The 15,357-nt window shown below is 45.0% G+C and overlaps 1 pseudogene; it reads left to right on the forward strand.

The window, feature by feature from the left end:
• Positions 1–5,162: 5,162 nt before the first annotated feature.
• Positions 5,163–15,014, forward strand: LOC138717377 (THUMP domain-containing protein 2-like; annotated as a pseudogene).
• Positions 15,015–15,357: the final 343 nt, after the last annotated feature.

Genomic DNA, 15,357 nt, shown 5'->3' on the forward strand with positions numbered 1-15,357 from the left:
TTGTTTCAGAACTTTAAATGAATCTCCACTTATGAAGCAGCTATCCCTTTCTTCTGCCCCAAAAAAAGCATAATTAAGCATCTTCCAGAGAGGCAATTGGGAAGCTGTGGTTAGGCCAGCCCATGCAGGGAGACAGAGCCCTGCCCCAGCTGCTGTGCAACAGAGCTGCTTCTTCCAAAGTCGCCTGGATGATCCATAAGCAGCAGAAAGACCCAGAGCCAGACTTTTACAAGTCACCTGGAGGACTCTTGGCAACTTGGCCTTTCCCTTATTTGTTCTCTCTATTCTTATCTTCATTGATGATGATTTCCAGTGGTGGGGGTTTGTTTATTGTGTGATGTGATGTGATTCTTGTTTCTCAAATCTTTGAGTTGCATAGCAGAAACATCTGCTACTTTGACATGGTTAACAAGCAGTACATCAAACAACATCAACATTTTTAAATGTAAGATTCTAAGAGTACTTAACATTTCTAGCAGTATGTAAAGCAAAAGACAACACTGCACGCCTCACCAGAACCTCTTCTTCTTACCACAGAACCAATAAATATTGCATCATCTTTCTTTTCACATTACAGTCACAGTGCTTGACTCAGGAAAGGAAAGGTAATTGTCAGTTCCCTGTATTACCGTCATATTCACATGAAATCTTATTCATGAACAATATCCTAACTTTGAATAACACTTCTGAAATCTCTCGAGAGGCCAGAAGTGAATAATACTGAAGCAATTATTGAAATGTACTAATTACGATGAAGGTTACCAATATCTGTTTCTTCCACATTTTTGGAAAAAAAGAAATCCCACTCTAGAAATGCTTCAAAGATGAAGCGTTAGGAGGGAGCTGGGCTCTTCTCCCAAGGGACAGGGGACAGGACGAGAGGGAATGGCCTCAAGCTCCACCAGGGGAGGGTCAGGCTGGACATTGGGAAAAAATATTTCATGGAAAGGGTCACTGGGCAGTGTCAGAGGCTGCCCAGGGAGGGGGTTGAGTCCCCTTCCCTGGAGGGGTTTAAGGGATGGGTGGACGAGGTGCTGAGGGACATGGGTTAGTGATTGATGGGAATGGTTGGACTCGATGATCTGGTGAGTCTCTTCCAACCTGGTGATTTGATGATGATGATGATGATGATGATGATGATGATGATGATGATGATGATGATGATGATGATGATGATGAAAAAAAAAAAATTTCAGTGTATTGGTGGAACCAAACTTTGTGCAGCAGAACCAAGTTTTCTGTTAAAACAGCTTTTACAACATTATCATAGCTAATATTACTAGAGGGACAAAAAATACTGACTGTGGAGGATTTTTCATTATACTGAAGTCTCCAGACATGGCCCAAACAGAGACCATTACTGTCATTTCACATTCATATCAATCAGTGTTCTATCCTTACCTTGCATTCTGCTTTTCATGTTGTCATCAGATATTGAAATAGAAATGTGAAAGGTTTCCTTGGGGGCATGGATTGGGGAGGGAGAGGGAGTAATTTAGAGGAGATGTTTAAGGGAACAGGATGTGAGAGAACAGTAGAAGCCACATTTTGGAGAGAGCAGAGAACTTAATATCAAATGCCCTTTAATTCTGTATTTAAAAAAATAGAAAAAATGAGTGAGGAGTAGTAAAAGAATATAAAAAAAATAGAAAAGATGAGTGTGCTCATTTGTAGTCAGTGAACCAAGTGAACCAAACAGAAGAAAATGCATCTGAAAGAGAAAACAATTAAGGACAGAAAAAAGAATTTTAATTTTTCATTCAATGTATCGTGCTTTTAAACAGGGTTAACATGTGCAGAATGAAAATACAAAGTTACACTACCTATTTATTACAAGTGAACTGTCACCTCGTGATGCTAAGAAACACATAATTTTGTTGTTTAATAATTTTCTCTTCTATCAGTCCCTTGAGACAGGAATAATAAAATTCTAGCTATGGATTTTTGCACCCATGTGTGCAGAGTAATGCTATATATAATTACAGATTACATAGCTGATTAATGGTGACTTTGTGAGTCACACAAAAGGATAATGAGCCATTTCTTTAATAAAAAGTGTTTCATGAGTGACTTTTCTACTATTCCTTTCTCATTTTAAACGGATACATTATATATATATGTATATATGATTTTCTACATTTCCAGAAAAATACCTCATGTATTAGGCCACACCTACCAATTTATGAATCACTGGCTTTTCTGATTTTCCTTAATTGTTAGTTTAATAACACAAGATGTGAAAAGACAGTCAACAGCATGTCAGATAAAATGTCAGTAGCAGCTTACTGGGAGTGAAATCCCAGCAGTACAGTTTCACTGCAGGCTTCTTCATAGAACTCTTTTGCCTTAATGCAATTTTGTAGTCTATTCCTGTTTAAGTGGAATTCTCAGCTCACATAGAAAAGACTTAATTTTAAAATTCAGTATTGTTATACAAATAAAGAATATGTAAACTATGACTTTACCTCCTATTACCTGAATTTGTTTATGTCTTTCTTTCAGAATTCATAGGATTAAAAGACAGATAGACTCATGTTTTCAAACAGCTGGGGTGATGTTTTCGGTTTAGAAGTCTTCAAAATGAATAAATAAGCAGTTTGTTAATATATTACAGCATTTCTCTAATGTCAGAAACATTATGTTCTACAATAAAAAAAATCTTGCACTTCTGCGTTTCTCCATTTCCCCCTTGTTGCCTCATTTATCGGACCTCTCCACCTGGTATCCATACGGTACTGGTACACTTCTCAGAAGGCGCTCAGCAGCAAACTCCAGACTGTCTACTTGCATTTGTCACACACAGATGTTCAAGTTATTGTTTCCTTCGGCCACCAGGTTGTGCTTCTAGAGAAAGAACCTAGTTCCCAGCTAATTAATAACCTTTTCTTTTCTAGTCAGGATCACAGAGCTGAATTGATAGCCTAAACTGGAGTAAAGTGGTATGGCTTAATCTTACCTGTGGCACTTAATGCCACAAATATGCTAGGTTTGCTTACAACATAGCACAGATGCTTTAATAATTTACAGGCCTTCCTAAAGACCACAACATAAAAGATAAAAGAGGATATGGAGGGTTGAGTGCGCTTTTCTTTAATCTCCTTTGTTATATTGAAAGTAGCCAAAGGCTGAATGACAGCTTTGCTTAAATCCTCTCCTGATTTTCAGGGGCTTTGGGTGTTGGGCTATAACATTAACTGCATTCTTTTTAAGGTACGTCACTCTAAGTCATAAATTATTAATTCTACTTTTTCCTTCTGAAAAAAGAAGAATATTTCCCAACTAAGGCATTGTATAAGGCGGTAAACAGGATTCTTGCTTGTTGCATTTCCAAAAGAACTACATACATTCTAGCAAATTGCATTTTACACCAACTTTCCAGGCATTTATTCTCCTTGGCATTATCTTACAGAATAAAACCAACTAATCATAAAGCTGTTTTCCAAAGTTTAAAAAGGGCTTTTTTGCTACGGTTTATTTCACGTGTCATAGAATCATAGAATCGTTTGTGTTGGAAGGGACCTTAAAGATCACCTAGTTCCAACCCCGCTGCCATGGGCAGGGACGCTTCTCACCAGACCAGGCTGCCCAAGGCCTCATCCAACCCGGCCTTGAACACCTCCAGGGACGGAGCAGCCACAGCTTCCCTGGGCAACCTCTTCCTGTGTCTCACCACTCTCATGGTGAAGAAATTCTCCCTTATGTCTGCTCTAAATCTGCCCCTTTCCAGTTTCATAGAATCATAGAATCGTAGAACAACCAGGTTGGAAGAGACCCACCGGATCATCGAGTCCAACCATTCCTATCAAAATAGTTTATAGGCATTGCCCCTAGTCCTATCACTACAAGCCCTTGTAAACAGTCTCTCCCCAGCTTTCTTGTAGCCCCTTTCACGTACTGGAAAGTACCTGCTGGCCACGCTTCTTTTGATATAGCCCAGGATACGGCTGGCCTTCTGGGCTGTGAGTGCACATTGCTGGCTCATGTCACGCTTCTCATCAAACAAGCACCATGAAGTCCTTCTCAACAGGGGTGTTCTCAATCACATCATCCTGCATCCTGTACTGAAATTGGGGATTGCCCTGCCCCAGGTGTATGTTGTATTGTAATGTATTTGTGATATGTTTGGGTTGTAATGGGTTCTGTACTGTATTGTATTTTGCATTTTATTTTAATTTGTGTTGTATTGTAGGGTATGGTATGGTATTTAGGGTTTGGTGCTTTGTACGGTGTAGTGCGGTGTTTTATATGGTATGTATGGAAATGTTTACTATGGTATGTTGTCTATTGTATGGTATGGTTTGATAGAATATTTTGCATGGTATGGTAATTACAATGGTATGGTATGGATTTTGAAGCCAGTATGGTGTGTTTTGTATTGTGTGTATGGTACCTTTTGGATGCTATGGTTTCTACTGTGTGGCATGGCTGGTTTTCTGTGGTTGGTAGGAATGGTATGCTAAGGCATTTCTGTCATCTGTATGGTCTGCAATGGTATTGCATTTTGTGCTGCGTGCATGGTACGGCATGGGGTACGGCATGGGGTACGGCATGGCATTGCGTGGCATGTGTTGTGATGCATTTTGCAGGTTGTGTGATGCACAAGCAGGTTGTGCTTATGATATGGGATGGGATGCTGTGGTGTGGTATGCTATACTATGCTATGGCATGGCATGGCATGGCATGGTAGCTAGAAAGCTGCCTCGAGGAGAAGCACCTGGGGGTGTTGGTTGATGGCAACTGAACATGAGCCAGCAGTGTGCCCAGGTGGCCAAGAAGGCCAATGGCATCTTGGCTTGTATCGGAAACGGTGTGACCAGCAGGTCCAGGGAGGTTATTCTGCTCTTGTACTCAACACTGGAGAGGCTGCACCCTGAATCCTGTGTTCAGTTCTGGGCCCCTCACCCCAAGAAGGATGTTGAGGCTCTGGAGCGAGTCCAGAGAAGAGCAACGAAGCTGGTGAAGGGGCTGGAGAACAGGCCTTATGAGGAGCGGCTGAGAGAGCTGGGGTTTTTTAGCCTGCAGGAGGCTGAGGGGAGACCTCATTGCTCCATCTAAGGACCTGAAAGGAGGTTATGGGGAGGACGGAGCTGGCCCAGAGCGGTACCGCCCGCTAGGAAGGGGAAGGCGCCGCCGCCCCGCCTCCCGCCCCGCGTGGGCCCCGCCCCCTCCCCGCCCCGCGTTGCGATGGCGGCGGGCGGCGGGCGGTTCTTTTGCACGGCGGGCAGGGGGCTGGAGCCCTTCTTGGAGCGGGAGGTGCGGGCGCGGCTCGGCGCCTCCGAGGTGAGGGCCGGGCGGGGAGGAGAAGGGGAGGGGAGGGAAGGGAGGAGAGGCGGGTGGCCGGCGCAGGGGTGGGACGTGTCCCCTCGGCCCCCGCGGGGTCGGGGGCGGCGCTGCCTCCGCCGCGACGGGGCCAGAAGGGGCCGGGGGGAGGCGAGAGGGAGCGAGGGAGGCGAGAGGGGACCGGCTGGGGCGAAGGGGGGGCCCGCGCTGGAGGGGCGGCTGCTCGCCCCGAGCGTGCTGGGTGGGTTGAATTTGGGAGATGACAGGTCGCCGTCGGCTTTGAGGATCAAGTTTAGCCGTGGTTCTAACCGAGAAAAGACGCAGCTTCCCCCCAGCCCCCTGTGCCTTGACCGGTTTTGAGGTTTTGCAGCGAATTGGCCTCTGTATTCCTCGTGCGTCCCTCGTCACAGCTGGGTCAGGAGAACTACCCCCAGGCGTGAGTTCAGGCTTCAGACCTTGCAGGACCGAAGTCAGCTCGATGAATAGGGAAGAGATATTTCCTTTCAGAAAGAACAAACTGGTGAACTTTAGTCTGAGCTTAATCGATGCGCGTCTTTGATTCTTGGGAAGTGTCCCCTGTCTCTAATCCTGGACCCAGAGGGGCCAGGGTGGAGAAGGGCCAGGGGAGGAGGGGGGACCCGGGGTTGAGGGGCTGCTGCTCGCCCCAAATGTGCGTTTGTTTGGGGTGGCCAGCTGCACATCTCCCTGCCACGATCGGAGCTTGTGTTTCCCTGGAGGTGGTCAGCGTCCCTGGAAAGGTCTTCTTCAGCACAGAGGCAAAGCTGGCTGAGCTGAGGGAGCTCCGGTCTGGAGAGCGGCTGTTCCTGCGGCTCCACAAACAGCCCCCGCTCCCCGTTTCTAGGGAGAAAGGTAAGGCTGGCACCAGCTCCTTCTCTCGGGTGTACTTGGAATCGTGAACCCCGGTGGGAGTCATACAATCATAAAACAATATGGGCTGGAAGGGACCTTAAAGATCATCTAGTTCCAACCCCCATGCCCTGAGCAGGGACATCCCACTAGATCAGGCTGCCCAAGGCCCCATCCAGCCTGGCCTTGAACACCTCCAGGGATGGAGGACTTGATTCTGAGCTGAATCAATGTGTGTCTTTGATTCTTGGAAAGTATCCCACGTCTCTAATCCTGGACCAAGTGCTTTCTGGGGAGGATGGCATGGTTGGCTGGCCCTCTGTCCCTGGGAATGGTCCAGTTTTTTTAGAGCTGCTGAATTCTTCTGCAGAATACAATCCTTGCACAATTTCATCTTGGTTCTGCAGAGCTTCTAATCAGAGGGATGCCTTGGTCTCTGCTGGTGGCATGTGTGGGTACTGAGAGCTCGGTTGTGCCTGTGATGGCAGTGATGCCTGCTGCTGTGGTTCCTGGATTCACACACAAACAAAATTTGAACACCGTCTGTTAACAGCTGTTCTCAATCTGTAGGAAAATCAAATTCTGAGACTGTAGTACTTAAGCTGAAACTACTTTTTCTTCCAGGGAAGATGCTGCATGAGATTAAAAGCCTTGTCACTGAGGAACCAAAGTCTTGGCTGGATGTAATCTCTACTTGGAGGAACCTTCGTGGGTGCGAGGGGAAAAAAGATGTGCTTCCAGAAAACAGGTTGCCTCTCAAGAGAAAATCAGAAGAAGAGACAAATATTGTAACTAAAAGGCAGAAAGCAGAACAAGTGAGAGAGCCTGAGGAATGTCAGGCAGAAGATGGAGAGAGTTATATGGTACCTGAGAGAAAGAGCGACCAGAACTGTGGGACTGAAAGCCAGGCTTCCTTAGAAGACCTTTCCAAAAGCAGCAAAGAGGAAGCTGTTGCAAATGAGGAATTTGGCTTCAGTTTCAGAGTTTCTTGTCGCTGTAGTGGAGCAATTGCCAAAATACTTACTTCGCAGGTATGCTCAAGTATCTCTGTTTTAAAGTAATTTACCAAAGGGGAAGGGAGATGTGTAGTTTCGTTTGTCATTTCAGTTGTGTTGTATGTTTTAGAATAATAAACTGCTGGAGGTTTTTCTGTATTTTCTCAACCAAGCCCTTAATCTGCATTTGTTTTAAATAAGTAGAAATGCTAGGGTTGCTGTTAATTTCTGGGCTCTGTTACCCTGAGTATTTTTCAAATCAGTGCCTTTTATTGAGGATAAGTTGAGGTACTTGGGCTTGTGGAGCTTGAGAAGTGATCTGATACTAGCTTACAGCTACTTAAAAGGGCCCTTGCAAGGACTGTGGAGCCAAACTCCTCTCAGTTGTGGCAGAGGGTGTAAAAGAAAGGCACAGGCCAGAACTTGCGGGTCGGTGGGCTCTGACTGGGTATTGGGGAGTGTTTGTTCCCTAGGAGGGCAGTGCAGGCCTGGGAGGTGTCACAGGGAGTGGATCTTGGCCCTGGGAGAGAGTAGTGGCGTAGAGGACTTCCAGGGGCCCTTTCCATCTAGCACTGATCCCATCTGTAATAACTTTCTGCTGTGAGGGGAAAAAAAATAAACAAAGCTCTGTGTAGTTTCAATTTCTGTAGATTTCTCTTACTTGAAGACAGCAGTGGTTTAACTAGATTTTTTTTTTTTTTCTTGCTGAAGCTAGGAACGTGGGCAGGTGGGACGCGTGAGCCTGCCAACATGAATGTTTGCTTAAATTTGTGTCATGTTTCAACTCTTGCACTCTGAAAGTAGTGAGAGCTTTCTAGATGCCATAGAAGCATTAAAATTGTGAGTAGCAGTTGCGTGTTTGGAGACTTCCTCCTGGGTGATCTAGTTTATGTCCATCAGAAATATTTTTAGTGCATGTTCTATAATTCCAAAAGTGATGACAGCTTTTATTGTAGCTTGGGCGGGACTTAAACTTCAGCCTCTCACACTCCAGCTAAGCGATAATCCCTTTGTCCTTTGGTGTGTTTGCTCTACTCCCTGTGTCCTGTTGTCCGTTTTTGGGGCTTTGTAGGAATTAATCTCATAGGGATAAAGAGAGGCCCGTTCTTTTGGCAGGTACTTGAGGATTGTGCAGTTGAGGCTGAAATGGGTAGTTTTTTTAAATCTGTTGGTTTTACTGCCCGTGTCTGTTCTTCCCCCTTGCAGGAGATTGGAAGAGCCGTTGGCATAGCGCTCATGAAGCAGTTTGGGTGGCGGGCTGATCTGCGGAACCCTGATGTAGAGGTAGTAGTGCTTGTCTGCTAGATGGCTTCTTGCTTCTTCCAGAATTGCTCGCAATATCTTTCATTTTGTTCTTTGCTCCCTTTGCACATGGGATGGTGGCCTCTCTCTGTCTTTCTGCTGCTGAATTTAGAAATCATTGGGTAGCACTGAGCTAAAGTTTTCAGTAGACACTGTGTGAGTGCCTTCCCGAGCACTTAAATACTGGAATGGCCAGCATGGCCCCCCTCTGAGGGGAAGGATCCATGCAGGTGATGGTTCAGGATCTGGCCTGCTTGCAAAGTGCTGAACTCTGTGTTGAAAGCAGAGGTCCCCTGAGCTGTTGAGCAGGTAGTTTAGCCTCTACAGGGGAAGAGAGTGAGCGGGGAGGTTGTGTTCTTGAAGAACTTGAGAATGCCATTGATGGAAGAGCCTCCTCCCAGGGCTCGTCCCTCAAAGTAGCCTGCTTTAGGCATCCTCCATGGTGCAGGCTGTGTGGAGATCTTGGAAAGGTTTCATTGCCCTTGGCAAGCTGTTTCTTCATTTCTGTGCTTGGCCTGTGGAAGCTGCTCTCAGCACCGGTGCTGGGAGGTCTGAAACCATCTCTAAAAGCTCTGAGCTCATCTACTAGCTCTGCTTTTTATCGGCTGTGCATCAAATACGGCCTTGTTGAGCCTGAAGTGGGGCTTTTGTTCCTGTCCAGATTTTTGCTATGAAACCATTTAAGTGCTGAGCACTGAGATACTTCAAAAGCATCATGGCTCTCTTAGGGCTCCATGGGGAGGGACTACAGTCATGCCAAATCTGTTGGGGAGCTCACTTGTCTTTTAAGATGCTTTCTGTAGGACAGGAGGGCATTTTCTTCAGCTGCCTATACTTCTGTAAGGATTACTCAGTTTTGCCTCCATCTGAAATGCCCCAAAAAATAAGCGTGTGTGTGGGAATAGCTGAGCGCTGGGATGCTCTCTTCAAGGAGGTATTCTGATAATTTAGTGTGCTTTCTTCCAATTAATCTAATTGTCCAAAGTGTATATTTTTGTTCTTAAAACTAGGATAAGAACTTTGTAGAAACATCTTCTGTGTCTGGTTTAAATGAGTTAAAGCTATTGATGTGTCAGATGGAGAGTTTCAAATGTAATTTTTTTCCCCTCTTTCAGGTCTTTGTCCATCTTAATGACATTCACTCTGTGGTGGGGATTCCCCTTTTCAGGTGGGCGTCCTCCTCATCAGATTTGTTTTGTCAGTATCAGAACAGGCATAATTTCTAAATAGTCTTGCTGTTGACTGTGAGCGTTTATCTTCTGGTTTGATATTCACTGGACTGTCGTGTTAGTCTTGTGTTCTGTGTAGAGCTTATCTGCGCTTGTAGGCCAGACTTTGTGATGAGTTATGGATAAAAGCAAGCTGTCGTTTGTGTCTGTCTGCAGATCTGTCCAGGTCATTTATTCTTTCATATTACATGGGCTTTTCTGGGTGGTTGTGCTGTTGCCTAACATTGATTTTTTGCTGCCTGCAGGCTTCCGTTGGCAAACAGACAGTATATCAAAACAGCAGGGCTGCGGTCAACAGTTGCATGGGCCATGGCATCTCTGGCTGAAATCAGGGTAAGCCAAATGTTCATGGCAAAGCTGTAGAGTCCCAAATGATGGAGGGGTTGCTGCTTATGGGGGCAGGAGCAGGGAGCTTTGAAGAAGTGTGGTGATTGTAGTGTCCCATGCTCTAAGACATGAATGAGGAAAAGGATTCACAGTTTTTTTCACTCTCCAGGCTTCAAATTTTGTTTGGGTTGCTCTTCCGAGGGGAAAATAGAAGCAAGTGTGATATTTTCCACAGATTAATTTGGTACCAATATCTGTCTGCAGTCCACTTTTAGTCTTTTCCACTAAACATCACCTCAGGGCTACATACATCGATGCATTGTCTCTAGTGAAACTACTAATGTGTTTTGCTATGTTCTCTTGCAAGCCAGTTGGGCCTGGAAAACCAGTAATTATTTTTACTTACACTGCACAGTGGGAATACCTAGGTGATCCATACGTCAGTAGTAAACTTTGTCCTGGGAGAGGAGTTTGTCTTGCTTGAGATACAATAACCCCTTTATTTTTGCAGGCAGGTGCCTTTGTGCTGGATCCCATGTGTGGGCTAGGAACGATACTTCTGGAAGCTGCTAAAGAGTGGCCTGTGAGTATCACAGTAGCAACAGGCAGGACCTTGTAGTTCCATCGGGAAAAAATGTGTGCAACCATTATACCAAAGTGCGTTACTGAAAAGCTAGAACCAAACCGGTCCTTCTGTGCCGTTGTTGAGAGTGTTTTAGGACAAACATTGCTCCGCAGGAAGCACAGGGTTTGTGCAAGACTGGCGTGGACTTCTAAAAGTGCCTCGACTTATCCTGGGATCAGAGGTGTCAGTGGGACAGTACAGCCAGTTTCCACTATTAGAGGCAGCATGGCTGTTTGTAGCCATCTGGGGTCTTGCTGTTAGTACAGAGCCTAAATGTTTCTGTAAGTCACAAGTGTCTTGAGCAGACCAGAATACGGAAGGAGTCAAGAGTGCTCAAACTTCACCCAGTTCTCTGTCCTCTGAGTCTAGGTATTGCTCTGTGGAATGGTAGTAGATCTCCCAGCAAGGGGTTTATCTTGGGAGAGGTGTGCAACAAGACAGTTCTGAGAAGCCTTTCTAAAATAAATACACCTGGTTCCCGTCCAAGTGACTTTTCTCTTTTTCTCTGAACAGGAAGCGTGTTACTGGGGTGCTGATCTAAGTGATTCGCAGTTAGAAGGTGCAGATGAGAATCTTAGGACTGCAGGCTTGATGGATAAGATTGAGTTGCTTAAAGCTTCTGTGAAAGGTATGGCTGTAGGCTTTCCAAGTGATACATGTTGGAAATATTTTGTAGTTTTAGGATTACGCAGGTAACATAGGATCTCTTGAGGTTACGTGTAGTAGAGCTACCTCTTAATAAAAGAGCCAAGTAGTGACTGTAGTTCTAGAGAATGGATAATTTTTTGCTTTCCCCTCCCTGCCTCCTGCTCCCAGGAACTTTGGTGAGAATATACTCAGCAGAAGACAATGAAAATAATAATTGTCAGACATGGGCAGTAGTTGTCTGTCTGAATGGTAAAGTTTTGAATGCCACAGAGAGTACATACTATATAAGAATTCTTTGTCTTATGGGAAAACAGCAAGGACAGACAAAAAGTGGTTTGTAACTTCAATTTACCAGATAAGTAATTGCATTAAGATCAGCTAATTCGTTGATGTTTTGCAGTACGAGTATCTTAAATGACGATGCCTTTCTCCTGGAAGACTCTCTCCTGCTCATGCTCTCACTTCATAAGTTAATCAGGGGAGAACATAATAATTTAATGACCTTACTCTGGACCTCAAAGCCTGAATCTAAATTAGTCATTTATGAAATTTACACCAGACGAGAGCTGGGTGTTCTTCCCTGTGCACGGGTGACGAAGCGTTCATATTTTTTAAACTTGCAATGTATTTCTTATCAGAACTGTAAGAAATATTATGTGTTTTTTGTAAGAACATATATAGCTTTATTTCTTCTTTAAAAGCTGTGATTGTGCTGAGCTTCTAGGGTAACGGACAGTACTTTGATGTCAGGCTTTTCTAATACTGAACAAGTAACTGGTGTCTTTGTCACTGATCAGATGCTGTTATTTCTGCATGTGTTGAAGGACTGTAGGTAACTTGTCCTTCCATTTGTAGATAAAATTGTTCTAAAATTGTTGTGCTGCAAGTGTTGCTCCAAGGATGGTCCAAGAAACATCTCCTGCCAGTTCTGGAAAGGCTGGCATAGAATCACGACAGGATTTAGGTGAGAAGGGACTGCTGGAGCTCTTTAGTCCTGTCATCTGCTGGGAATGAGGCTAACCCTAAAGCTGGGTCAGGTTGCTGAGGGCATTGTCCAGTCGAGTTCTGAGCATCCTGAGAGATGGAGAACCCATAGTCTCATTGTTTGGCAAGCTGGCAAAGCCCTGTCTGGCCGGCGTAGCCTGGTATATGGCCAACCTTCATCACCACAAGGGTGCAGTGCTGCCTCATGGTCACAACAACGGACTGTTGTAGGATGCAGAAACTCTGGGAAGGTACTTCAATGACTCAAGCTCCAACAGAACCTAGGCGATTCTGATTGGAGAAAACGGGGATAGAGAAGAATTTAAAATGTGGTTCGTTGCCATTCATACATGTACTTAGTGTAAAATGCTTGCAAGCTTAGTTCTTCTTTTGTGTTTTTGCTTGTAAAGATTCCCTTGTGTTGAGAAGCAGCAGCTGATTTGGACCCATGCAGTCCCTTGTTTGTAGAGTCTTGTTATGGGGCAAACATATCCCCACTAACTAGGAGTCTGCGAGCTAACCCCCACACTCATGCATTTGTCTCTTCTCGGTCTGCATTAGGTTGGTGGCTTTGTGATGCCATTTGTGAGGAAAGGTACAGAAGGAGCCATGAGTCTGGGTGCATAACCCGCAAAAGCGTTGGCAGGCAGTTTTGTAAGGTGCTTGAGGGCATAGCTGCTGCTCGTTTTCCACACAGGACGATTTAAAGACCTGCCTTTATTCTGCAGCATTGCCTTCAGAAAGCTTTGATGCTGTGATTGCGGATATTCCGTTTGGGAAGAAGTTCAAGATAACAAAAGACTTTCAGCTCCTTCCAGATATTCTCCAGGAAATGGAGAGGTACGTGTGGCCCTTGACATGCTCGGTGTTTGGTATAAATGTCATGATGGTTTGTGATCCTAAGTGTTCAGCCAGCTTCAGGTTTTCTTTATTCCAAACACACTCCAGTTTTTTAGTCGGATCCCATGCAGCCAGTGAAAGTCCGAGTCCTTTAATTGTCCCTTGAAGGCTGTTGTGGCTTGTCTTGCAAGCTGTGGAAATGCTGGCGGCAGCACAAGCTGACAAGGAATGAGCTTGTTGTGTGGGCTACATTCGCGAATATTCTTTCCAAGGCACGATGGTTAAATGTTTGAGTCACACTCACAAATACCCTTAAGGCAGAAAGGAGAAAGAGGAGAGGATGACCTAGATGAACTTAACGCACGGCCAGGTGGATAAAGCGTCTCCGTTGAGGTCAGCTTGTATAAAATCATAGGCTTTCCTTTTGGGTTGACAATCAAGCTTTTACTAGCCTATATTGTTGGGAAGAAAGATGTCAGACCAGAAAATGGTGGTATCAATTTTCCTTTCTGTTAGTGTATATCCAGTTGGCCACCTGGTCTGCTTTTAGATGCCTCCTTTCATCTTTCACCCTATTGTTTTGTAGCAGAGTTCAGCCAAACTAATAGCAGGCTGCTTCTATCAGGCAGTTCAAACCATGTGCTTCTTTATTTCTTTTCTTGGCTGAAAGGCTGACAGTCCTTTCTGTAGGACTGGTCTTCAGCAGTGTTCATTTTGCTCACCCAATGCAGGAATGCAGTGGGAAGGTGGTGAAGAAGGTGTGGTAGCTCCACAGAACAGCAGGGCAACCTTGTGTCAGCTTACAGTGACCAGCCCTCCCTTTGACTCTGCTTGTAGTCTGGTCTTATTTGCTCTGCTGGGCCACTCTAAGCAAAATATTTCCCTGGGAATGTGGAAATGAGGAAGGGACCGTTACTGTGAGAGCCCCACGAGTAAGACTGTTCAATCCACTTGCTGTGAACAGAGCAAGGATAGTCCTATTTTCTCCTCTCTTTCAAAGCCAAGTGTCACGTCTGGTCATGTACTGTGAAAAATGGATTACGCACAGTGATGAATTTTCCTCTGCTTCCTGAGTTTGCAAACCATTAAGGATCAGTGGAACAGAGAAAGAACAGACCTTTTAAAGTTTCCAAATGGAAAGGTCAGCTTCAGAATTGCCTTACCAATCTTCTGTTGCCCTGGGAAGCTGTTCCTTTGCAGAGTGGTGGAGGCTTATGCAACCGAAAACCAGTGTTTGAAATTGATACTCCCCTCAGTCCTTGAAATAATACCAAGAGGGGGAAAACAGAATCTACCTTCCCTGCTGATGCAGTGGAAAGAACTCCTGAGGCCAGAAATGTTTGGGAGTTAGGATAGGACCTTGTTCTCCCATTTAGAAAGAGTTATAAAGATAGGGAATTTAAACTCCATTTGGAAGTGTAGTTTATCGAGTTGAGCCATGAGCATTAACAGGCCTAGTGTTTTGTTGAATGCAAGTGCCATCTGAAGCGTCAGCAGTGTTGAGTTCTGCACAGATGAATGAATGTCAGGCAGAATGAACACCTAACCTACTTTTTTTCCTTTTTTTTTGCCAGAGTACTGCGTGTTGGAGGCACTATTGTATTGCTACTGAGCCAAGATCTCCATAAGCGCATTGATGGCGTTGCCAAGCATGCCAAAAGTGACTCTCCTATTGTCTTTGCTGATGGCGCAAGGGAAGCTGCCATTGCAAAAGCCCTGAATGTTGATGGGAACGCTTCCTCCTCAGTGAACGGTGTTGAAGAAGCTTCCGTCAGCAGCAGACAGACACGGTTTGGGTCTCTGGTGCCAGATGGTGTCTATGGAGTTAGTCTTGGAAAGACGGATGCTTTCATACACAAATACAGGAAGATCTGTACTGCTGGGAATCGGTAGCTTTCTTGCACTGTGTCAAAGTGAACTTGAATCCTGATACGCTTCAAGAGTAGCATGGCAGTGATCTGGTGGAGCCTTGTTGATCGGAACAAAGCCTGTGCCATCTGTTAGTCCAGCTCACTTTCTTTGGATATCGGAAGGTTCTGCTTTTCTCTCCTTCTTTTGGAGAGGTGGAAGATGCCTTATAATGCATCAAGTATTTTTACTGTAAGATATTGTAATGAGGTAGAGTCCTGAAATCCTTACTTAGACAAAACCTCTCAGTATTGGGAGGAGTTTCTTTGTGACAGAGACTTCATTTGCAGAACTGCAAACCCAAATGAGCTGCTATTAACTGTGACTGGATTTTCACCTTCAGCAGTGTTTT

The sequence above is a fragment of the Phaenicophaeus curvirostris genome, chromosome 2 (assembly GCF_032191515.1).
Source record: "Phaenicophaeus curvirostris isolate KB17595 chromosome 2, BPBGC_Pcur_1.0, whole genome shotgun sequence".
Taxonomy (NCBI): Eukaryota; Metazoa; Chordata; class Aves; order Cuculiformes; family Cuculidae; genus Phaenicophaeus; species Phaenicophaeus curvirostris.